Source organism: Callithrix jacchus, chromosome 16, assembly GCF_049354715.1.
Source record: "Callithrix jacchus isolate 240 chromosome 16, calJac240_pri, whole genome shotgun sequence".
In the NCBI taxonomy this organism is placed as follows: domain Eukaryota; kingdom Metazoa; phylum Chordata; class Mammalia; order Primates; family Cebidae; genus Callithrix; species Callithrix jacchus.
In genome coordinates, this window is record NC_133517.1 from 61,131,837 (window position 1) to 61,158,501 (window position 26,665).

Consider the following 26,665-nt stretch of genomic DNA (forward strand, 5'->3'; position numbering starts at 1 on the left):
TAGAGCCAACAAGTGCAGGTATGATGGAGGATGCCAAGTAGTCCCTTGTGACTGTAAAATTAATGTGCACAGGAAATGTTTCAGGTGATAAGTTTATAAAGTCAAGCTGGGGCTATTAAACAGCCAAAGATGCCATGCTAAGGAGTGAGACTATCTTTTGTAAACAGCTCATGATTTTCCACAGCCAATTACTGTACCCAGTGGCCCGTCACACCCATCATACCACACAGATGGTTATCTCCTACTGCGCTGCACTCCCAGGAGTATATTCCATGTGACTTCCCAGATCTGTCCTCGGCCTTTCTCTTCCCTGCTTATGAGACTCAATGCGCTGACCTTCACAGGCTGGATCACATAAACTTCTTTGCATTCAAGCATTCCATTGGGTGGGACCAGTATAAGGCACTGACTATAGACAAAGGGCTTCGTTCCATCATATCCCTCCCTTATTCCCATCCCACCTTAGCTATGGCTTGACATTGGTTACAATATTCTATGAAAGATGGAACAGCTAAGTTCACTTAGCAGCCTTGATTGCTTGGGACTGAGAAATTTCTCAGGATGCAGGATCTTCAATAGTAAAACTGGGATAGCTCTGGGCAAACTCCCCAGCCAACTCCTATCTGGTGGCCTCCCTCACACAGCCACAATTCAACCACATCTTCAAGGGTCTTACTGAATTCTGGTACTTCCCTCTTGCCTCTCCAGGCCTGTGGGAGATGGTGGCTTCCCTCAGTTGATAGTGTCTGGGAGCTCCATTATCCCTCCTTAATTCCCTCTGCTGTGCACATGTTTCAGGACACTCTTTTGAATCTATCTATTTCCTGCAAGAGTTTAATAATGCTAATAAAGTTTTAAAAATTCCATAATCATCTCATGCTTAGCTGATTCCATCTTTCAGAGATATCCTAACATCAGTAGAAAAGTGTTTCCTACATCTGGCTCCTGAATGAATAGACAATATCGTAAGTAAATAAAGCATGGACTTTTGAACGAAATCTGAGTTCCCAACTTTTGTAACTTGATATTGAGTGGGCCTGAACAAGTTAATTCATCATAATAGGTTATTTGTTCATTAAATAAGGACAATCACACCCATGGCATTGGAATAAATAAAAGACAACTGGCCAGGCATGGTGGCTCACACATCTGTAATCCCAGCACTTTGGGAGGCCTAGGTGAGCTGATCACCTGAGGTCCAGAGTTTGACATCAGCCTGGGCAAAAAAGGAGAAACCCTGCCTCCACTAAAAATAAAAATTAGCTTGGCATGGTGATGCATGCCTTTAATCCCAGCTACTCAGGAAGCTTAGGCAGGAGAATTGCTTGAACCCAGGAGTGGGAGGTTGCAGTGAGCCAACATTGCATCATTGCACACCAGCCTGCGTCACAAGAGCAAACCACCATTTCAAAAAAAAAAAAAAGAACCAACGTTTAATACATAAAGCCGTGCCTCAACATATATCAGCCAATTTTAGCTCCCTTCCGGTTATAGGGTGTATTTAATGAGATCACTGATTTGGGAAGACAGCTAGCATTTATGTATATTTAGGGTATAGGCAAGCTGGAAGAGAGTACAGACATATCCACACACACACACACACACACAAACATCAGTTGCAGGTCAGCTATGTGTGAGGATTGTTTTAGGTGCTAGTTCTTTTGACATCCATTCAGTGCCCACCATATGACAGACACCATACAGGGGGTTGCTCTCTGGCCAAACATGCATCTTCCCTTCTGCCAAGCATGCCAGGCAGGTTCTTGTCCTAAACATTTTTACTTGCTGCTCCCTTTCTTTGGAATGTTCTCCCTCCAGATATGTAAGTGCTACATTTTCCCTTCATTCAGAGCCGGTTCCAATAAGATCACTGCAGAGAGAGACCCAAGAGCACCAATCAAGAATAAAAACCTGGCCGGGCATGGTTTCTCACGCCTATGATTCCAGCACTAAAGGAGGCCAAGGCGGGCCAATCACCTGAGGTCAGGAGTTGAGACCAGCCTGGCCAACATAGTGAAACCCTGTCTCTACTAAAAATATAAAAATTAGTTGTGCATGGTGGCAGGCACCTGTCATCCCAGCTACTAGGGAGCCTGAGGCATACGAATTGCTTGAACCCAGGAGGCAAAGATTGCAATGCGTCTAGATCGCACCACTGCACTCCAGCCTGGGTGACAAAGTGAGACTTCATTTAAAAAAAAAAAAAAAAAAAGATTAAAACCACTCCCTATCATTCCCCTGACTTCATGGCACTTGCATTTACTTGCCATTATATCTTCCATTTCTTTGTTTATTGTCTCTCTCCCAACTAGAAGTTAGCCCTATGGAGGCAAAGACTTTGTTTTGCTCCTTACTATCCCCATCACCACATGAACAGGGCTTTGCACAAAGTCCATACTCAGTAAGACTTTTTAAAATAAAGAACACAATGCTAGAAATTAGGGGCACAAAGATGAATATGATATAATTGGGCCGTTGTGGCTCTGACAGCCTGGTAGAGGTAATAAATGAGATTTTGGGAGATACAAGACAGGAGAGGAACCAATGATCTGAACAATTTTTTTTAAGCCCAGCTAAGAGATTTTGACATTTAAAAGACAAGAGCCTGTTTAAATATCTCTTTTCTTATCAAATGGAGATGGCAGTCTTGAATATGGAAGATTAAGCCTGGAAAATCTATCTTTCATTGATTGTCTCCAATGACAGGGACATGGCTGTAGCCAAATGAACAAGAGTGTAATGGGACTGTGTAACTGACTTATGGTTAACTGATGTTTCAACATGGGGAAGCCAATGAATATTTGAAGAACACCAGTATGTGAGCTTCCACATGTGCAGTGTTCTTATTGGCCCCCTGCATGTGCCCAATCTACACGCTTGAAAGCTCATCCTTCCAGTTTTGGAAAAGACAGCTTAAATCCCTTTGACCCTTCCTTTATTTATAATTAGGTATAAAATGTGCTCTGCATAATATATCACTTATTGTCACCAGCCATAATCTGTCCAAGATATAGCACAAATTATGCATACAAAAATGCCATGTGATGCATCATTCATTCTTGGAATTAAAAAAATTATTGCTAATAACAATTACTTCCAATTGATAATCCTGATGATAGAATTGAGTTATTGGTGGTTCCCATCACACATAAACTTTACCCATGAACTGGAATGAACTTGGGTGGCATAGGGGCACAGGGGTTGGCCTATCTATAGATAGAGTCATCAGCATGTTGGCGCCGTGATGGTGAAAAAGCTACATAAGGGTATATTCCAGCCAAAGACTTGTGCCATTATATCATGCGAAGTGTGTTGCAAAGGCTTGATCTCCATGGTAACCTCTCCTCGCTACCCAAGCACACCAACATCTGAGATTCTTATTTTAAGCAATAGCTATTTTTCTCCTGTTTATTCATCTCCCTAGAGTTATAAACTTCTGTAATGCATGATAAGTTGCATCTATCTCATATCATCGACAAACTATTCTGCCAGGAAAAGAACTACCCAATGAAAGCAAATCAATGGGCCATGGAAGTAGCTCTTCCCAGCAGTGACCTAATCTGCCTATTTCAAAAGAAGGTGAGGAAACTGTATTCAGTAGCAAGCCAAGATTACAGGAAGCAATCCTTTTAATTGCAGCCCTGCCTTTGTGATCTTGTCAGAGAGGCTATAATGACATAGACTCACTTCCGTGGTTGCCTAGCAGTTATGACTCCTGGTTTTCACCCAGGTGGCCAGGGTTTGACCGAGACTCTGAGGTGAAGGAGAAATTGTAGTGGACCCTGGTGTTTGCCTACAGAGTTAATCTGCTCAATCATGTCTCTAAACCTCAATTTCCTCATCGTGAAATGGTAGGAATGACAGTTTCCCAGCCTATCTGAAGAGGTTTCTATTTGTTTTTAGGATATTATAGGTAAAAGCTTTTATACAATTTACATTGCTATGTAAAACGTAAGGTCTCATTATGCATCATTCTTTAATATCTGTTAAATTTTGGCAGGAGTCTAAAACCAAAAATCGGCCGGGCACGGTGGCTCAAGCCTGTAATCCCAGCACTTTGGGAGGCTGAGGCGGGTGGATCATGAGGTCAACAGATCGAGATCATCCTGGTCAACATGGTGAAACCCCGTCTCTACTAAAAATACAAAACATTAGCTGGGCACAGTGGTGCGTGCCTGTAGTCCCAGCTATTCAGGAGGCTGAGGCAGGAGAATTGCCTGAACCCAGGAGGCAGAGGTTGCGGTGAGCCAAGGTCACGACATTGCACTCCAGCCTGGGTAACAAAAGCAAAACTCCGTCTCAAAAAAAAAAAAAAAAAAGCAAAATAAAACAAAAATCGTCTTTTTTTCTCTTCCTTGGTCTCTTCAGCTGAGAGAACTGCTAGGCAGGGAAGAGCATAAACATTTATTTAGCACACTAAAGGCAAGAATCTTATTGTTTTGTTTGCTGGGATATCCTTAGCCTCAGAACAGAAGTTAACTCATGTATACATTCATTCAATTTGCTGCATGGATATGGATACATTTTTGTCTTAGTTTGGTTTCTATAGGGGCTGACTCTAAGACAAGGTCTGGATATAAATAGTTTATTGGGAACTGGTCTCAAGAAACACCAGTAGGGAAATGGAGAGTGAGTCAGGGAAGGGAAGGAACAAGTGAAAGGTATATTGAGGAGAAAGCAAATCCTGCTGCTGTCACGTAAAGTTTGGTCCCCCTGGGGAACCACGGGAGTCAACAGAGGATACACGCCTCCAAAGCACAGTGGAACTGCTGGAGGACTAATCCCCTACTCCTACTCATCATTGGAGTGAGGGCTTCTCCTAGGCATAGCATTCGCTCAAGACTTCTCTCCACCCCTCACATACACAGAAGTTCTGCAGCCAGAGAATGATCACTGGCCTAGAATTACGGGTGCTGGCAGCTGGAAGTTGGGCTGGCTTAACAAAAATAGTAAAGGGTTATGGACAGGGCACCAATGACATCTGCTTCAATTGTTTATCAGAAAGTCTGTGTAAATCATCTGAATTTCTGTGACTCAGATTGAGTTTTCTGTTATTCAGCGATTCTAACAATGATCTATAATTTGATGTTATCATTTTTATTAATGTTTGATGTAGGAGAAAGACAAGATGACAAGCCAATGTCTCAATTGCTGTGATATTCAACCATCTGATGCTTTTATTTTTATTTTAAAATGTTGACACAATACAAGCAGTCTGTGGTATGTTGTGACCAAAGATCATGGTGTTTTGGTGAGAAAAACAAAAGTAGAAAAATATGCACAAAGGGCACTAGATTTGGGTTCAAGTGCTTTCTTTGTCATGAACTGAGAAATTATCGCAGTCCATCTCTCATCTGTTGCAAAATTACAATCTTGAGCCAGGACAGAGACAATAAACACAGTTCAAGGCATGTACCACCTCTGCAGGTTTGGGGGTGGCTGCATCAAGCACCCCACTGAAAATATTGACACTGTGTTCAGGTTTGTAATAAACAAACCCTTTTTTTCCTGCTGATATTGACAAGGAGCTTTGAAGGGCTGTGCCTATGTCATCGTAGTTCTGGATGCTTGCTAATATATAGTCACTGTGAACTTCTTTCACCCTATCCTGTCTTCTCTTTGTTATGCGATGATCAACTTAATCATAGACTGAGATATTTAAAAACTCTCAAATGTAAAAAAGGAATACACTTAGCACTCACCAAAACTATACTTGTATCATACCCTCTTCCCTTGAAAGTTTGAAAATCCCATGTAAGCTGATGGTGCTCAGGATCACCAGTCCATTCAGAAAGCATCACTTCTGTGTGGCTGTGCAGAAGAGGAGGATAATACTGATTCCCATTTCATGACAAATAAGCAAGCTATTATGACATGTGGAGGCAAAGGCCAGAATTTGAAGAGAATACAGAGCATAATATAATGAAAAAGAGGTCATAAAACTCTAGGAAACATGATCCAATATCTTGTACACTCACTGAATAATTACATTGATTTATAATTTTAAGTAGACTTTTGCACATATTTTCTTATATAGTCCTTGAATAAACACTAAGATAAACAATAATGTGAGCCCAGAGAAGGCGTGGTCATGTCTCTTTTATTTAATATTATATTCCCATCACTTATCAGAATTTCAAATGTAATTTTTACCCGCAGTAATATTTGTTGAATCAAAGTTTTATTTTCCTTTTTTCTAGACAAGATAAAATATTTTTTCTTAGATCACACCTTTTGTAGACAGAAGAATCATTGCTTTACCGCAGACTTTCAACATATTTACCAGACACTCTACCTGCATGTATTCACAATTAATTCTCCAGACCATGCTGTCTAAAATTGCATCATTTATTGTTTATGTCCTCAATTAGATTGAAGGCCCTTGTCTACCTTCTTCACAGCTGAGACCTCACTATCTAGCTCAGCGCCTTAGATATAGTAGATAATCAAAACCTAATTGTTGAATTGCTGAATTTCCATTTAAAAATTTAAATAAAAGAAAAATTTTTAAGGAAAATAAAATTTAAAAGACTAGATTAAAATCACATACAGAATAAATGCTTGCCTAGAATTCAATGCTCCCTAAGTACAGAGAGAATAATAAAGAGAATAATTTGAGAACAATTTACCGAAAAGCATTATCATACATATCAACACACAATAAAATTTTAGCTACCAAAGTTCTGGTTCTCTCTGATTTTGGGTATTAAAGAAATAAATGTTTCAAAAATATCAGCTACTAAGTAGTTGGAAAAAAACTTTCTAAAAAATTGCTCAAACATTCACTGTAAGTCAAAACACTATCAATTTGGGGTGACATGTTGCCTTTTAGGGTGATCTCTGGCCTTATTGAGCCTAATGGATGGTGACTGCAAATGTCAGATTTTCATCTTCCTCATTTGACCCTTGGGTTTCAGAGTGAATTACATTTATCACAAAAAGGTCAGCAAATGCTTTGAAGTAAAATGTGTGCAGAGAAGAAGGGAAACTTAATGGTTAACAGAAATTGACTTTTCTTTATACTGAAGAATAAGCATGTTATCCGTAAGCATGTTATGCCAAACTTCTGGATTTCCAGAAGAAAACCAGAACTAAAGTCCTACTAAATAAATATATGAATCAGTTGAGCATTTGTATCTAAACCTAAGCTGATCCCGATAAAATCAGCTCCTTTTGAACTTATGCTATGTTACTTTCCCCTAAGAAAATTAGTAGCACATGCCCCTATCCCCTTGGCCTACATCCCCTTTGCTCACCTTTGGTTTCAGTCATGGTTGTTAGGGACTACTGAGGTTCACTTCCAGCTGATAGGTCCCACCTTAAGCAGAATGTGCCTGTCTATCATTCCCTGAAGACTTCTACACTCCCAAATAAATAAGCCTAAAAATAAGAGAAACTAGAAGAGTGCATGTCCTGGTATCAATGGATAAATGTTTTAGACTCTGAACTTTCAGAGAGATCAATCTATGATGTGGGGTGTGTGTGTGTGTGCACACAAAATTACAGGAAAAATTGTGATGACATTGATTACATGTCTTCAGGATAGACTAGGTCCTGTGTTTACAAAGATAAACTCAGATAGCCCTTAAATTGTCAGAACTCAACATGTAGTAGGAGAGAGATGTCAGGAAATACATATCCTTTTGTTGTTGTTAAACTATTCCTCTGAAAACGTGGGTCAGAGGTCAAGTTTGTTAGAAAGGTTCATCTGACACCCTTCATACAGAATCTTCATGTTTAAATTTCTTTACCAGATGTTTTTGCATTTATGAATATATATTTGCCTTCTTAATAAAAGGTGATCTCCTTGAAAGCAAAGACTTTGCTTTATTCAGCTCTGTATTCCCAGCACTTGTACCCATCAGGCCCTCAATTGAGGTTTGATTTAAGGAATAAAATGTAATTCTACATTCTTGAAATATCTAGCAAAGTTTCTCATAACCTGTGCCTAATTCTCAGATCTTAGCCAAATATTTTTTTTTTTTATTTTAAGGCAAGTAGATGCTGGTTCTTTCTGCTGCTACTCCTGTGAACCTCTTCTGTATTTTTGTAGTTTCCAGAAATGAATCTATCTTCAGTCATCTCAAACCATATGTGTTTTTAGTGCTCTTGGAGAACAGTCAATTGAACTTCTGACACTGTCCCTTGGGCACTCTTAGAAATCAAAGCTCCTATGGAATTGACTTTGATGCCTACAATTTCCAAAAAACAAACTCTTGAAGAAGATAGTAATGCCAACCATCCAAGTTAACAAAAACAGGTTGATTGCCAAATGCTGCTGCGAAATAAGAGAAAACAGAACATCTGGCCCCTAGGCTTGTGGCAAGGTGGGGTGGCATGGCCAAATAGCATCATTTTGTAATTTCTCCCTCATATGGCAACATTAATGCCATCTTGTCCCTGGGTCTTCATCTCCTGACACCATTTCTCTTCTCTTTCCTCCCATACCCACTCACCAAAATAACTGTATGTAATCAAACACAAATGCAAGCCACCTGGCCCACTGGATCTTTGAGGTACACTTTCAGTCACGTGTTTCTCTCCTAATGTCATCCATCAATCACAGCTGTAAAATCTAGGGAGCAAAAGTATATTGCCTTTCAGGAGGTAGATGTGTGTCCTATGTTTCCATGGGCTGGCTATGGATCATTTTATTTTTGAATGAGGTAAGTCATCCTGAACACACATTCATTTCTAATAATTGCTTTTTTAAAAATATATCACAATATGCCTGAGGCTATATTTTTCTTCCTTCTATTGGTTCCATTGCTTATGAATAGATTTTGAGTTCTGCATCCTTACGTTTATTTCCTGATTTTGGTCAGGGACTTTCACAGAGAGAACTGCTGTATTTGTTTAGGTGGGAGGATGTTGAGGGCAGGTAAAGACAAGATCCTTAGTTGGACACCAGGCTATAAAAAAAAGGACTCATAGACAAGATCTATTTTGCCTTTCTCGAAAATCCTGTTAGATCAGAAAATTGTTTTATTATAATGCTTTATAGATGAAGATCTGACACTAGGATGTTGAAATAACTGCTCAAAGTCACACCCATGAAAAGTTGTGGATCTTGCTTGTATTAGAATCAAGTCCTACCTCCTGTCAGTTATTTTTCAATAAACTCACAAAATAGTTACACTAATGAAACAGTTATACTAAAAAGTAAGAAAAAAGGAGGCATTAAAAAATTGGTACCAGTAACTATCTATATAATTTCCTATGTTATTTTTATTTCAATTTTTATTTTTAATTACTAGTAATAATTGTATATGTTATGGGTTATGATATAATCTTTTGATATACATATATATATATATATATATACACAATGTGGAATTATTATATCAAGTTAATTAACATATCCAAGTTAACAGTAATGCATCTTTCAACATTACTGAAAGCATATATTTTAAATATTCTCACTGTGAAAAACAAGTATATGGGGTGATCCATATTTTAGTTAGCTTGATACAATCTTATATGTTATTTCTAATATAAATGAAGAAAGTGAGGCACTAATAGGAAATTTGTTCAAGGTTCCATTGTTTTTAATGCATCTGTGCTTGGATTAATTTAGCTGTGACCAAATTTAATGCTGGTATCCTTTCTCTTCATTGTCACTGACTTATAGTTTGACAACTAATGTTCAAGTTTAGTGAAGATTAAGTGGAAACCAATGAGCCTACAACCCAGTGTACAGAGACGACAACAAGGGTGTTGTTTGGTTTTGATTTAGTTGGCAAAATAAAAGGATTAAAACACAGAGGAATAGAAGACCAAAAATGATTAGCTCCAGTGTTAGCAATTAGTCAGTGATTTAAAATGGGGCACTATTCTCCACAGGTTGGAAATAGGTAGACAGATGATGTAAGCATCAGCTTAGGTTTTTTATTGGTCCATTCTCAAGTTGCTATGAAGAAATACTCAAGACTTGATCATTTATTAAAAAAAGAGGATTAATTGACTCATAGTTCAGCATGGCTGGGGAGACCTCAGGAAACTTAAAATCATAATGGAGGGGAAGCAAACATGTCCTTCTTCACATGATAACAGCAAGGAGAAGTGCAGGGCAAAAGGGGAAAATGCCCCTTATCAAAACATTAGATCTTGTGAGAACTCACTCAACTACTAGGAGAACAGCAGCATGGGAGTAACCACCCCCATGATTCAATTACCTCCCACTGGCTGTTTTCCATGACTTGTGGAAATTACGAGAACTGCAATTCAAGATGAGATTCAAGTGAGGACACAGCCAAACCATATCAGGTTTCTATACGAAAATACCATAGCCTGGGTGGCTGAAAACAACAGATATTTATTTCTCACAGTTCTGTAGGATGGGAGTCTGAGATCAGGATGCCAGCATGGTTGGGTTCTGGGGAGGGCCTTCTTCCTGGCCTGCAGACAGCAGCCTTCTTGCTGTGTGCTCACATGAACTCTTTGTGCCAGCTGAGGGAGAGATCACTCCCTTTCTCTTCTTACAAGGGAACTAATCCCATCATGAGGGACCTGATTAACTCTCAAAGGCTCCATTTCCAGATATCATCACATGGGGAACAAAGGCTTTAACATGAATTTTGTGGGGACACAAACATTCCATTCATAACACAGAAAACGATATAGGAAAACTTACTGGGAAATCAGATAAAGACTTAGTAGAGAAACATTATACAATCAGGAGACAACTTGCTTCAGAAAGTACTGAATCCAGGTACTAAAAGGCTCAATAAAAAAACATACACTCTTTCTCCTCCTTTCAAATTGGAATCTCTGGGCTCTGCCTATCTTATATGTGGCCTCATTTTCCCCAATTGCAACTGGGTTAACTTTATTCCAACAAACATGCGTCGTGACACCCCCTAATTTGCAACCATTGAGCTTTTAACTTAACGGACACGTACTGTGTCATCTCAAAATCAAAGAACCCAGAAAATGTTCCAAGTTTGATTACAGGCACAACCCAGGACTTACATGTTGAGATAAGAGAAATAAGTGGCCAGTAGGAACTGGGTCACATACCCAACCTGGGGCAGGAGAATGAGATTCTATGATCAATCATCATTCGAAAATCACAGTATTGTATATAGTTGCCCAAAAGAACAAGTTTCTAGATGGACAAAATTAACTAACGAGCACTACAGAAATGTCCTTATGTAGTTATAGATGGGTGAGAAATTGAAAGAACATACAGTATGAAAAAAGAGTGGACTGGGAATCAGGTAATCTGAACTCTGTATTCTTTTGCTTTTTATATGTGAACAATCTTTTTATAACCTCTCTGGATTTCAACTTAACAATAACATGAGGAATCCCAAAATTGCTGTGTATAAGAACTGCTTTGGAGATTTTAAAAATGTTTACGTTGCCAGAATATCTTGCTAGGAGAAAACTCTATGTATAATTTAGTGATAGAAAATAATAAAAAAAAAATAATTATCTCTTGGCCATCATTCAGGGACCACTAAACTGGATGACTTCCTTGGGCCTTTCTTGTTTTAATATTTTATGATTGCAAGTGACAGATGGAAACAGAAAGGAGAGACAGAGACAGAGAGATCGAGACAGAGAGGGTATAGAATAAGATGAGGATGAAAATTAAGACCAAATGCAGCTCGAGGTCTGACTTGAGAGATAGCTGTAACGTGTGCCACTCAATAATCCCAGTACAGTCTCTGCTTGCTGATACAGTAAAAACCTGCCACACGCTTTCAAGCAAAGAAGACTCTCAAGACTTTCCAAATAAAGATCTATGGGCTCATTCTGCATGCAGACAATTTCATCAACGGAAACACGCACCAAAGAAATAGACTACTCCCCAAGGTTTCCTGCCCTCCAGCTTTTGTAAAGTCATAACAGATGCTCGACAGCCATACAGAGCCCCAGACTGGTAGCAGCTGTGCACTGACTCCTGCTAATTAAGCCACCTATCACCTGACCAACAGTGCATTCACGTTGGGATTGCTCTAGGAGAGGCAACTGTCACACTAATCATTCACCTTGAATGGAGAAGATTTCAGGAACAAAACAAGTTTTCTTCCAGCACTGCCTGTTCCTACAGGAAAGACAGCAAGCCCCACATGGAAAGCAAGAACACAGTTTACTGGGGATTGGTGTCATAGCTGGTTTTCTGTGTGAAAATAAATAGCTTCGGGACCATTCAGTTAAGGCATTCTCAACTAAAATATGCATTTCAATTATTTGTGGGTTGTTTGAATTACAGATTCCTGGACCCCAACCTAGATCTCTGAGTTATAATCTCACTGATACGGACAGTATGTAGACTTGTACAAATCCTTAGTTTACTCCAGTCTGGTTAAAAACGACTATCCCAGAAGAATCCCCACCTCCGTAACAATAAGAAAGCTGACTTTCACTTTATATGGTGTTGAAACTAGAACCCATGCCTTTTGAAAATTAAAACAAGAAAACAGAAAAAAAAAGTAAGATAAAAAATGGTGGGCTGAAGCTATTGAGCTGCAGTTTTTCTTAAAAGTCAATTTAAAAAATCTGTATATTATTTCAGACAGAATAAAAATACAGTAAAGGTAATGGACATCAGTTTGAAGTTGCATAACTGGTTTTTATCTTGGCCTCATTTTGTACATAATATAAAAACAAGCACAGTCTAACAGTTAATAGTAGTTCTTGGAGATAATTACTTGGGTTTGAATTTCAATCCCATCACTTTCTGTGATATCTTGTGCTAGTTAACCTCAGGGTCTTCAACTGTAAAACTGGGATAATAGTAGTGTCTACTTTATAGAATTATAAGATGTATTTTTAGCAAACCGTAAATGAAAAGAACACTGTTCAGTGCTGGCATGTGTTTGGCAAGTGTAATCTGTGATCATCATTCCTGGAAAACATGTTTCTACATATAGTAGATACCAATGTTTAAATCATCTTAGACTAAATCCTGACCATGCCATTTACTAAATGCCATGATTCACTCGCAAGCTCTGGTCAAAGATGTGGCATAGAGCAATTATAAATCTAATGGAGGCTGGTAGAGTAGAAAATGCAAGGCAGGAGCTAGGAGCTGTGATGCTTTGCTCCTCAAAGTGTGGACCGTGACGCTTTAGGAGCATCCACATTACATGGGATCTCTTTAAAAGGCAAGAATCTTCAGCCCCACCCAGACCTACTGATTCCAAATCTGCATTTTAACAAGATCCCTAGATGACTCACAATCAATTTTGAGAAATACTACTTTAATGTTTCAGGTCCCAGTAAGGCAAATGCTGGAGAAACAGTGTAACTCAGAGCAAAAACTACAAAACAAAAATAGAATTCTCCAGTGGTGGGTAAAGACAGTTACAGGGTAAACCTGTTGACAGGTAAGTGACAGGTAATTTTACAGAGACTGGAAGAGAAGTTTTTGCTATCCAAGACTGTTCTGCAGGGTCAGTTCACTTCAAAAGATCTGTATTCCTAACCAGAGAATTCAAAATACAGAGCAAACTTAGAAAAACGAAGTTGAAGTCAGGTAGCGTGATGCCTCCAGCTTTGTTTTTTTCTGTTGTGTTTTGTACTGTTTTGCTTAGGATTGTCTTGGCTATTCGGGCTCTCTTTTTGTTTCACATGAAGTTGAAGATGTTTTTTTTTTCCCCCCAATTCTGTGAAGAAAGTCAATGGTAGCTTGATGGGGATAGTGTTGAATCTATAAATTACTTTGGGCAGTATGGCCATTTTCACAATATTGATTCTTCCTAACCATGGGCATGGAACGTTTCTCCATCTGTTTGTGTCCTCTCTTATTTCCTTGAGCAGTGGTTTGTAGTTCTCTTTGAAGAGGTCCTTTACATCCTTTGTTAGTTGTATTCCAAGGTATTTTATTCTCTTTGTAGCAATCGTGAATGGGAGTTTACTCGTGATTTGGCTCTGTTTGTCTCTTATTGGTGTATTGGAATGCTTGTGATTTCTGCACACTGATTTTGTATCCTGATATTTTGCTGAAGTTGCTTATCAGCTTAAGGAGATTTTGGGCTGAGATGATGGGGTCTTCTAAATATACAATCATGTCATCTGCAAATAGAGACTTTGATTTCCTCTTTTCCTAATTGAATAACCTTTATTTATTTTTCAGGGGAATATTACACATCAAGGCCTGTTGGGGGGTGAGGGGCTGGCTAGGGGAGGGATAGCAAGGAGTGGGAGATAGGGGACGGATAGCATTAGGAGAAATATCTAATGTAGATGACGGGTTGATGGATGCAGCAAACCATCACGGCATGTGCATACCTATGTAACAAACCTTCACATTCTGCACATGTACCTCAGAACTTAAAGTATAATTTTTAAAAAAACCAGTTTAAATAATGAATAAAAAGAAAACTGCAGCTGACTTCATGCATCAGAGGCAAGATGAGAAGTTAAAAAAAAATCTCTGAGTTGCAGATTGGTTTGGGCCAGAGATGAAATAGAAGAGGATGAGGCCAGTATCTGGGCACCCTATCCCTTTTGTACATAAGCTGTGAAGCTCTATGAGAAACTCAGCTATTCTTAAGCCTGGAGGCACCTCACTAGCATCAGGGGAGCTACACACACACACACACACACACACACACACACACACACACACGGTGCTTCACACTCCCAGAAATTCTGTGTAATAATCAGCAGGAAGATGCTAGCTTCTATTGCTCTAAAAATTCCCTCAGGTGATGCTAATCTTTTACTAATTTATAAATTAAAGTTTATCATAGGTATATAAGTATAGAAAAATCATAGTATATACACATGTCCTCTGACTTAAACTGATTCATATTACTATTTTTTCACTTTATGCTGGTGGAAAAGTGATATGCATTCAGTAGAAACAGTATTTTGAGTACCTATGCAATCATTTTGTTTTCCCTTTCAGAACAGTATTGAAGAAATTACAAGAAATATTCAACACTTATAATAGGCTTTATTTTAGCTTATTTTGCCCAACTATAGGCTAATATAAGTGTTTTGAGCACATCTGAGACAGCTAGGTTATGGGGTTTGTTAGGTTAGGTGTATTATGTGCATTTTCAATTTGTGATATTTTCAACTTGTGATGTGTTTATTGGGACACAATCCCATCATAAATCAAGGAACATCTGTATAGTCTTCATTGTCCTGTGATTTCAGTCACCCACTAAGGGTTTTGGAATGCTTCCCCTATGAATAAGGAAGGACTTTTGGGCCAAAAATTATATGTTCGTTTTCTCCTTGAAGAACATTTTGTTTCCAGGGTTATATGTCCTATTTTTATAAACAAAAATGAAATAAACATCCGAGTGTATCTTGATTATCCTTTTCCAGGATATCCATACATACAACATAAAAATCAGAAGATACACATTGTGAAGTTCCAAGGTAGTCTGTGGGTGAGGGGTGGGAGGCTGAAGGAACCCTCAGGAGAACACAGGTTGGTGGGACATGGCTGTATTCAGCAGCTCACTCACCCTGTTAGTGTTGCATTTATGCATATCACACAATAGTGGCTCAGAGCCAGGTGATGAGCTCTCCCACGTTATGGCCAAATAACTGTGATTATATAATGCATAGGATGGTGCACCTGCACTCCAATCCCATTGTCATGCTGTGCCAGATGTGTACCTTGGCCTATAGTTGACTACAGTGCAGCCATTGTCTTTACACACGTCTCAGATGTGTACCTCGGCCCATACTTGACTATAGTGTGGCCATTGTCTTTACACACGTCTCAGATGTGTACCTCGGCCTATAGTTGACTACAGTGCAGCCAATGTCTTTACACACATCTCAGATGTGTACCTCAGCCCATACGTGACTACAGTGCAGCCAATGTCTTTACACACATCTCAGATGTGTACCTCGGCCCATACGTGACTACAGTGTGGCCATTGTCTTTACACACGTCTCAGATGTGTACCTCAGCCCATACTTAACTACAGTGCAGCCATTGTCTTTACACACGTCTCAGATGTGTACCTCGGCCCATATGTGACTACAGTGCGGCCATTGTCTTTACACATGTCTCAGACATGTACCTCGGCCCATACGTGACTACAGTGTGGCCATTGTCTTTAAACACGTCTCAGATGTGTACCTCGGCCCATATGTGACTACAGTGCGGCCATTGTCTTTACACATGTCTCAGACATGTACCTCGGCCCATACGTGACTACAGTGAGGCCATTGTCTTTACACACGTCTCAGATGTGTACCTCGGCCCATACGTGACTACAGTGAGGCCATTGTCTTTACACATGTCTCAGATGTGTACCTCAGCCCATACTTAACTACAGGGCAGCCATTGTCTTTACACACGTAACTCACCTTTTGTAGATGCTTTCCAAATATAACAATAAAGGTAGACATTTAACACTAAAGTTCATAAATGTCTACCTTTATGTATAGAGAATGCCTGTTTTCTTCACATCATTTCCAGCAATGGGTATTCTCAAACTTTAAAATTTTTGCCAATTTAAAGGGTGAACACTGCCTCATTTTGTTTGAATTTGCGCTATTTCACAATATGAGTCTCCTCAGACCTTAAATATCTGAAAAGACTCTCCAGAGAGTTGTTTCTCCTACTTCCCCAGTGAGTTCTGCTTAGTTGGTTTCTTTCACCCACACCCACACTCCCCAGTACTTCAGTGCTTAGCATAATACTCTGGCACAGAGAAGCTTATCACCAGTTGCTTTATTGATTGACTAAAATTAATCACCAACTGTCTAGAAATGGTTTTACTTGATGTGTGTGTGTGCGTTACACAAACTCTAAGCCAGTAATAGCTAAGGTTTATTGAGTATTTATTAATTCCACTCTTCTAAGTATCACATATATATTATCTAAATCTTTATAACCACCTGTAAGGTAGGTACAATTATTATTACTACTTGATTGTTGAAAAAATGAAACATAGAAAGATTGAATATATTTTCTTAGTATATAGCTATGGGCTTACAGAGATAAAATTTAACAAAGGTAGAGATGAGCAATTGCATTTAATCTCTGTGTTACACACTGCCTCTCAGATACTGAACTGCTATTTTCTTGTTTCCCAGGCAAATAATACCATAAACTTGTACTGGTGTAGAATTCTAGGTAATACCCCTCAAAATTTGGTAATAAACCTATGGTGTTCGGTTACTGGATGAGGGTAACATCTGCATAAGTGAAATAGGAATAAAGCCAACATGTATACAAAATCTTTTATATGCACTTCTTTGGCTTCTAATGTAAATTTGTTTATAATAGGGTATAAAATGTAAATTTGTTTATAATAGGGTATAAAATGTGACTATTTCCATAGTCTTAAAGATTTTGTGGATGTTACAAATGCTAGGAAAAAAAAAGAATTGATTCTATAACACCACAGTAGTGCTGGTCTTGCAAATGGAATGGTTCACCAGTGATGGTCAAGGCAGTTAGCCCACCATATAAATAGAGGAGATCAGAGCCTGGGGGCTGGAAGGGTGAATTCAGAGGGCTGCATGTGTGTGAAAAACTTTTGATTGCCATAGGAAGAGGAGGGCCTTCTGCTTTTTCACCTTAAACCAAGTGTGGAACTTCAAGGGAACTAGTTAGCAAGATGGATGTGTGTTCCTTGAAATTTGGGGGTTTGAAAATGGCTATCTGATTCAAACCTGAGAGTATCTGAGGGTAGAAGGTGCCTGCTGGAATGAATATGAGAACATCTGAAAAGCAAATAACTAAGAAACAGAGCAGCCAGGGAAGGCAGCCAAGGGAATGAATTAGTTTCCTATATAGGGAGATGTCCACCTGGGGAGTCTTCAGGGAGCTCCAGGATGGAGGGATCATTTTATATATATCTGCCCCCACCCCCCCCACACACACTCTCTCTCTCTCTCTCTCTCTCTCTCTCTCTCTCTCTCTCTCTCTCTCTCATTCTCTGCATAAAACAGTATTCCCAGGTCTCTATCCATTACCTGTTCTCTCTTTCTTCTCTATCCCTGGAGGATCAGAGGCCACACAGTAAATGAATGAAAAGGAGATGAGGAAAAATCTAATAAATGGGTAAAGAATCCCATCCTGGCCTTTTCCCTGCTGCAGGTGTTCTAGTTGGTGGCATTAAAAAGACTAAGGGATATCACAAGAAACGTAAGGGACCTCTTCAAGGAGAACTACAAACCACTGCTCAACAAAATCAGAGAGGACATAAACAGATGGAGAAACATTCCATGTTCATGGTTAGGAAGAATTAATATCGTGAAAATGGCTATACTGCCCAAAGTAATTTACAGAATCAATGCTATCCCCACCAAGCTACCATTGACTTTCTTCACAGAACTGGAAAAAACCACCATGAACTTCATATGGAACCAAAAGAGAGCCCGCATAGCCAAGTCAATTCTAAGCAAAAAGAACACAGCGGGGGGCATTACACTACCGGATTTCAAACTATACTACAAGGCTACAGTAATCAAAACAGCATGGTACTGGTACCAAAACAGAGATATAGACCAATGGAACAAAACAGAGGCACCGGAGGCAACACAACATATCTACAACTATACAATCTTTGATAAACCTGACAAAAACAAGCAATGGGGAAAGGATTCCCTGTTTAACAAATGGTGTTGGGAAAACTGGCTAGCCATGTGCAGAAAGCAGAAACTGGACCCCTTCCTGACACCTTACACTAAAATTAACTCCAGATGTATTAAAGACGTAAACATAAGACCTGGCACGATAAAAACCCTAGAAGAAAATCTAGGCAAAACTATCCAGGACATAGGAGTAGGCAAGGACTTCATGAACAAAACACCAAAAGCATTGGCAACAAAAGCCAAAATAGACAAATGGGACCTAATGAAACTCCACAGCTTCTGCACAGCAAAAGAAACGGTCACTAGAGTGGATTGGCAACCAACAGAATGGGAAAAAATTTTTGCAGTTTACCCATCTGACGAAGGGCTGATATCCAGAATTTACAAAGAACTCAAACAGATTTACAGGAAAAAAACAAACAAGCCCATTCAAAAGTGGGCAAAGGATATGAACCGACACTTTACGAAAGGAGACATATATGAGGCCAACAATCATATGAAAAAATGCTCATCGTCACTGGTCATCAGAGAGATGCAAATCAAAACCACATTGAGATACCATCTCACGCCAGTTAGAATGGCGATCATTAAAAAATCTGGAGACAACAGATGCTGGAGAGGATGTGGAGAAAAAGGAACACTTTTACACTGTTGGTGGGAGTGTAAATTAGTTCAACCATTGTGGAAGACAGTGTGGCGATTCCTCAAGGCCTTAGAAATAGAAATTCCATTTGACCCAGCAATCCCATTACTGGGTATATATCCAAAAGACTATAAATCGTTCTACTATAAGGACACATGTACACGAATGTTCATTGCAGCACTGTTTACAATAGCAAAGACCTGGAATCAACCCAAATGCCCATTGATAATAGACTGGATTGAAAAAATGTGGCACATATACACCATGGAATATTATGCAGCAATCAGAAATGATGAGTTTGTGTCGTTTGTAGGGACATGGATGAATCTGGAGAACATCATCCTCAGCAAACTGACACAAGAACAGAAAATGAAACACCGCATATTCTCACTCATAGGCGGGTGATGAAAAATGAGAACACATGGACACAGAAAGGGGAGTACTAAACACTGGGGTCTATTGGGGGGAAAAGGAGAGGGCCAGTGGGAGGGGGAGGTGGGGAGGGATAGCCTGGGGAGAAATGCCAAATGTGGGTGAAGGGGAGAAGGAAAGCAAAGCACACTGCCATGTGTGTACCTACGCAACTGTCTTGCATGCTCTGCTCATGTACCCCAAAACCTAAAATCTAATAAAAAATTTTAAAAAAAAAGACTAAGGGATAGAGGGAAGCTTTACAATGTATGAGAGATTCCATGGAGGGAACTGGACATTGTGATATCTGAAAGTAACCAGAAAACCTATGGGAACCAGCTGAGATTCCATTCACAAACTAAGAAAGCTCCAGCAGAACCCTAAAGAAGCAACTTACAGCGGGAATGCAGGCGGTCAGCTTACCTCCTTGCAGGTCAAGTTCACTCCCTGGCAACTTCAGAATGGGATGGGAGCCCAGCTCACTTCCTGGCTCTGGAGTCTGGACACACTATGAATTTCCAGCTCAGTGTCAGTCCTGCATGCTTACCCCGTCCTTTCAGAAGACATACCATGGCCACAAACCTATATTTTGGTCTCTCTCATTTTTCAGGTTATTACAGGAAAAGATTGGAAATGAAGAGAGAGATGACAGCATTGTCCTGTTGTTATATCCAAAGCTCCATTTGAAGACATGTAAACTTGCACCAGTGTCTGTATAATCACACATTTGTATGTATTATCATTTGCTATTAGTTTTATTTCTTCTATTTTAAATGCTATTATCCAAACAGGCTGGGCACAAGCTTTCTGTACTTGTTCCACCATAAATAAACAAAAACGCCTAAACAAAATTTGTAAAATGTCATCTCCAAACCACAGCTAGGATGCTGCATAAGTAGAAAACCAAAATTAAATCTAACTGGGCAGCATGCCCAGACCACAGGCTTCCGGCAAACAGACACAACAGCAGGAAAAGAGGAAAAGACACTAAATTGCAAAATACAGGTGGAATCACAGGGAAAGCCCAGCAATTAACCCTAAGACAAGTTTGTCTGTTCTGGGGCCCACCTTTTAGTTACCTTTGTAAAATGGATGTTGAAAATTATTTATTTTTATTTGAAGGGAGTCTCTATTATTGGCATTGCCTTATTGCAAAGCTAGAGAAACAACACTTTAAAAAAACAATCTGCAGGTGTTGATCATTTTCTGCAGCCACTCACTAGTACCAATAATAATAATAATAATGCCATCAGCAACAGAAGACACAACCACCACAGTAACAAGAACTGTTCCTCTCTACTGGCCAACATGGCAGATGCTGTTGGTGCCTTGCCCTGTACCCTTCAGCACATCCGAATTTACTTAGAGCTCTAATCCTTGGCAAGCTGACAGCTTCCAACCTCAAGCATTGATACCAAGAGCAATCCAGGAAAGCAGGTTGTAAGACAGGGCTTTAGAACAAAGCTACTGACTGTCTGGCTGGCAGTAAGTGCACAACACCAGCAAAAAGTGAGTAGAGACAGTTCCTGACATAACATTGTGCTCCAATTGTTAAACATTTTACCGATGAATTAGGAAGTTGTGTGGTCAAAGGGATTCAGTGACTGCAGATCATATATCAGGCACTGGAGACAGGCAAATGGAGGAAATAGTACCTGTTCTCTTTTACTTAAAATCAGTTGATTGTAGATGCTAACTCCATCCAGAAATACCTATGGGGCAACACCTAAACCAGTGTTGGATTAAGTAACTGGGTCCTATATGCTAGCAAAGTTTACACGTAAAACAAGCCATCACAAAGATTCTTTGTTGGAGTAGGGTCTTATGGATGTCAGAGGATATCCTGGAGTCCTGCTCAGCATCTAGCTTACAGTGATCCATGATATCAACAACAAAAATTATTCCAGCTGTCATTTTTCCGGTCCATAAAATTGAGATAGATTGGGAAATTGACACAAAATCTCCCTTTGGGGATCTGTGGGGTAAAAGCTATCATAGTAGAGAAGCCCAAGAAGAAAACTCTGAAATCAACACTGTTTTTCTCACACCCAATATATTAAATTAGAAACAATACTGTATCCCAAAGGAAAGGCATGATTAGTGCCATTCCTAAGAAAAACGTTTCTGGGAAATGTGAGATCACTGTGATAACTTTTTAAACCACATTAAACAACACAGAAACTGTAAGAATCCTACAGGATTACTGTAGACCACTTCAAGTTCAACCACGTTGTATCTCCAGTTGGAGCCATGATGACAAACAGAGTCTTTGAACGAGCATGTAAATATGTCCTCAAGAAAGTGGCATGTGAACTTGGCTGTTGTGTTCCTTTCCATCCTTATCAGAAAAGATAATCAAGACAGTTTGAATTTGCATGAAATAAAACACACACACACACACACACACACACACACACACACACGCACATACAGTCACAGAGTTTTGCCCCAGGAATTTGCTGTCTACTTTCTGTCATAGTAAAACCCAAAGCGACCTTGATTTTCTGGGTATTATGGCAAACATCACATTGATCAATTACATTGAAGATACTATGTTGATTGAGCTGGACGAGCAAGCAGTGGCTAATAAGCCAGAAGCCTGTATAAGAAACCTATGCTCCCGAGGACAGAAAATGTGTCAAAAAACATTTAGAGACTACACTTGTCTGTACATTTTTAGGGGTTGAATAGTTAGGAAGGTCGTAATATCATGAGATCATGGGAACATAAGATCATGATCATAAGATCATGCTCTAGAAACATGGCCTCCACTGGCCAAGCATGGTGGCTCACACCTGTAATCCCAGCACTTTGGGTGGCAAAGGCGGGTGGATCATGAGGTCAAGAGATTGAGATCATCCTGGCCAACATGGTGAAACCCTGTCTCTACTAAAATACCAAAATTATCTGGGCGTTGTGGCACGCGCCTGTAGTTCCAGCTACTCGGGAGGCTGAGGCAGGGGAATCGCTTAAGAAGCCAGAAAGCAGAGGTTGCAGTGAACCAAGATCACGCCATTGCACTCCAGCTTGGCGACAAAGTGAGACTCTGGCTCAAAAACAAAAACAAAACTAAACAAAAACACATGGCCTCCAAAGTAAAAGATAAGTTACCATGTCTCATGCCTTTGGGACCTGGAAGAAACATGGTCCAGTGCTAGGAATGCTGCTTTGGTCCATCTTCTTGGTAACACTGAGGCTGCCCAGGCTGGTGGGCCTAGAGAAGAAAAGCGTTCTGCAGCAGGTTCAGGCACTACGGAAGCAGTACAGGAGTCTGGGCCATACTATGGCCCAGAAAGGACCATAGGATCTGGCATATATTATGGTGTTGAAGATTTCACTGGTGTAAAAAACCATGCAATTAGGAATTTTTGACAAGATTCAATGAAAAATAAAAATACAACACAAGCCATTAGAGTTTAGTAACCAATCCACGCCACTGCAGCAAATAATTGTAAGTTTTCGAGGAAGAATTCCAAGTGAAGACAAAATATCTGACCACAGGACATGATTTGACAATGTAGACAAAACTACTCATTATAAACTTGGTTTTGTCAAATACATGAGAAAATCAATCCAGGAAGCCCGAAAATCATTCTTAATAAGACGAACGTGTTGCATCCAGGTATGGGAGTTGCACCGTCACAATGGAATGTCCCACGTTCTGCCCTATCCAGACGCCAGCCTGAAAGAGGATTGAATATCCTGCTCAAGGCATAGCTGAAGTGCTGGTTTAGGGGCAATACTCTGTGAAAAATAGTGCCAGGATTTGTACAAGCATTTGGTTGAGATTTTACATGGTGGTGTGTCCCAAGAGAAAGAATAGATGGGTTTAGGAACTGAGGAATAGAAGCAGGAGTGACCCAATTGCTACCAAACCAAAGGACTCACATGAGAATTTTTCCTTCCCATCTCCACAACCTTGAAATGTAGAATTAGAAATCTTCGTTCTTAAAAGGGAGGCAATTCTCGCAAGGGAACACTGCAACAGTTCTGCTTAGCTATAGCTGCAACCTGAGCAGTTTGGGCTTGTTGTATCAATAGACTACCAGCCAAAAGGGGTTACTACCTTTGCAGAAGTAATTGACTCTGATAAGCAGGTGGAGGCTGGGATCCTGTTTCAGAATGTGAGCAAAGAGGAATATTTGTGGAACTCCTATGATCCACATAGGTAGATCTTGGTGTCTCTCCATTGCTACTTGTGATTGTAAAATAACAGGTTTGGCAACCCTGGCCTAATAAGGACATTGTAACCAGGGACTGAGGCCTCTTGGTGAGGAGGTCTAGGTCATGCCGCAGATAGACCTCTGATGATGGCAGAGGTGAAGCAGAATCTAGACCATATGGTGGGTAAAGAAAGACAACGTTACTGTGTAACTGAAACTTGTAGTACCAGGGGCCGTAGTTCATCACACTTACTTGCCTCTTATGTTTCTTCTTAGGAATACAAGTTCACTGGAATCCTGAAGTCGTATCCTGAATATATCTTAAGAAGTGGATCTCAGTGTTCCAAGACATAGTCTCTGGTATACTAAGGGAGGAGCTATGCAGATCTCTCTTCAAGGAAGGGCTTCCTTCCCAACTACAGGGAGTGTGGTTAGCAGACCAACTCCAGCTGTCAACCCCTCAAAATGGAATTGCCTGAGATCTCTACCTCTGGACAGCCCACACTGGTGACTGAGGAAGGAAGGGATGTGAAGACCTGGTGATTTGGGCTCAACTGGAATGATTTTGACGAGTATTACTTGTTTGGGGCTGAGGCTCTTTCTGGCTGTACCACAGTTTGACTTCTTCCTCTGCACAGTCCCCCTTTCTCCCCTGTTCCCTTTTATGGTATCTACTGATCCCTAATTAATACCTTCCTTGTACACTTTCATTTTAGCATCTTCTCTCAGAGAGCCAGACTGGCTGCATGCTCCCAGAAGTACAAGTGAATACCTGCACTCACAGGAACTGGAAGAAGGCTTCTCAGAAATTCTCCTGTGCCTGGCATGCAGTATTATTTCATAACACTTGCTGGCTGGAACTGAAATGCTGGATGTTTAATTATACAGTATACGTAGTCATGACCTAAGTAATCATACTCCCTCAGTAGACATATTCAGAACTCTAAACTTTGGGCATGGAGAAGGCTGGGGGGATGGCAGATGGTAGAAGAATACATTGTGCAAGTTTGTGAGAGAAAACTTCTCCAAGTGGCTGTTTGGACCTAAACAATAAGCAGAGATGAGTACAGATGAAGGTGAAATTTGAGTGCTGACAGAGGAATTAAATGTAACAGAAATGGAGTAATGATGTAAAAAAACAAATGGGGAAAATGGTGGAGCCCAAGACAATGATCAGTGCTGAGTACTTGTCGAACATTGTCTCCTTATTTCTAGTAACAATGGTACAAAAGAAGTACTATTATTTAATATTGGGCCAGGAAAAACCTGATGCTCAGCAACAGTCATATATTCTTTGTAAAACTGCTTGAGGGGTAACACTATCAATCCACAGTATAGAGGAGCAGACAGAAATAAAATTTGGAAGTTGTGACACCATTGCACAATCTATTACTGGAAACTACCTGTCCCCAGACTTCTATTTACACGGAAATTAAAAAGCCTTATTTGTTTAAGCCATTTTTAAGTCTAATTTGTGGTCCATTGCAGCTTAAATTATTCCTCACTGATTAATTGGGGGTAATTACACATTTAATGTCAGTTGAAGTCTAATGTGCTGTTAAAACTTTCTTTTTTGTTAGGAGGCTATTGGAAACAGGATCATGTGCAATTCCTAGAAGAATCTTATTTTTCTGAGTTTAATGGAAAATAATGAAGTACAATTAACAGGCTTGCCCAGTTCATCATTTTTGTTCAGTAAAAAAAAAAAAAAAAAATATGTGTGTGTATGTGTGTGTGTGTGTGTGTGTGTGTGTGTTTCTCTTTAGAGTTGTAGTTTTCAGAAGTGATAAGATAAAATAGGATGGAGGCAACATTAGCATCACCAAATGCCTAACACAGGTATCCCCACATCTTCAGAATGCACACCTGTCCTTTTCATGAACATTTCATCAGTGCTAATGAACCACCGTGTGGGACAGCCTGTTTCCTGGAATCAGAGATGTAATGTTTTATTAAATTCTTTCTTTGTGAAAGGTTAACTTCAATTATCTATTTAGAACCTCATCTACAGAGCCCATTTCTGACCTCTGAAGCTAAACACAAGTTTATCAGTTCTCATATATTTCATAAAGGTAGATATACTGTCTGTCTTTCCCCCAAAGCCAATATATTATTTCATTCACCTAGTTAATTTTTATTTGCCATCTATTGTAACCCAGAGACTATTTTAGATATTGAGGATATGTTATTGAGTACAATGATAGTGAATCTACTCTTTTAGGAAATTCTAGAAGAGAAAGGCAGCTGTTAAATGACTAAATAGGATATAAATCACTGTTATGAAGATTAAAATCAAAAAGAGAGAAGAGTCTTATACAATAAAAATTTTCAAGGGGAACTTCTTTAGATGAAGCAGACAAAGAAGTTGAATCCAAGGAGAGAATGTGTAAGTGAGCTTTGAGAATGGTAAGAAGGAGCCAGCTATAGGAAGATCTTCAGAGAGAATTACACAGGAAGATAAAAAAGCAAATGTAAGTTCCTCAAGGCATGAATAAAATTGGTCTTTGTAGAAATAGCAATAACACAGATGTGTCCAGAAAGTACTGAATGAGGGCTAGGTAAAAAGATGGCATTGTAAAGAAATAAAAAGCAAGATTAGGTCAGTAGTTATAAGAAAATGTGAATTTGGGATTTGATTAGTAAGGGTAATGAATGGAGCAGGTTATCTAATACCTACGCTGAGATACTGACTGTCCTGAGTTCCTAGGAGTGTCACCTTATAGACATCACCAAGCTCAAGCTTCAGTTTTCTCATTTGTGAAAGTAAGAGAGTCAATTAACCTGCACATTCTTTGGAAGAATAAATGAAGAAACACTGATGTGTAAGTTATTTGTAAATTTAGCGTGCTGGATATATACGTACTATTTTTAGCATTATATTTTTCCTTTGTCTAAACTGACTATTTTGATTTCTCTACTC

General features: G+C 39.6%; 1 long non-coding RNA gene across 1 annotated transcript in view; it reads left to right on the forward strand.

Annotated features, from left to right (window-relative positions):
• Nucleotides 1–25,410, forward strand: part of LOC118148484 (uncharacterized) — a 39,167-nt gene extending 13,757 nt beyond the window's left edge. Inside the window, exons 2-3 of the long non-coding RNA XR_004735309.3 lie at nucleotides 20,193–20,311; nucleotides 24,022–25,410. This is a non-coding gene — a long non-coding RNA (uncharacterized LOC118148484). The remainder of the gene's footprint in view (nucleotides 1–20,192; nucleotides 20,312–24,021) is intronic.
• The last annotated feature ends 1,255 nt before the right edge of the window (nucleotides 25,411–26,665 follow it).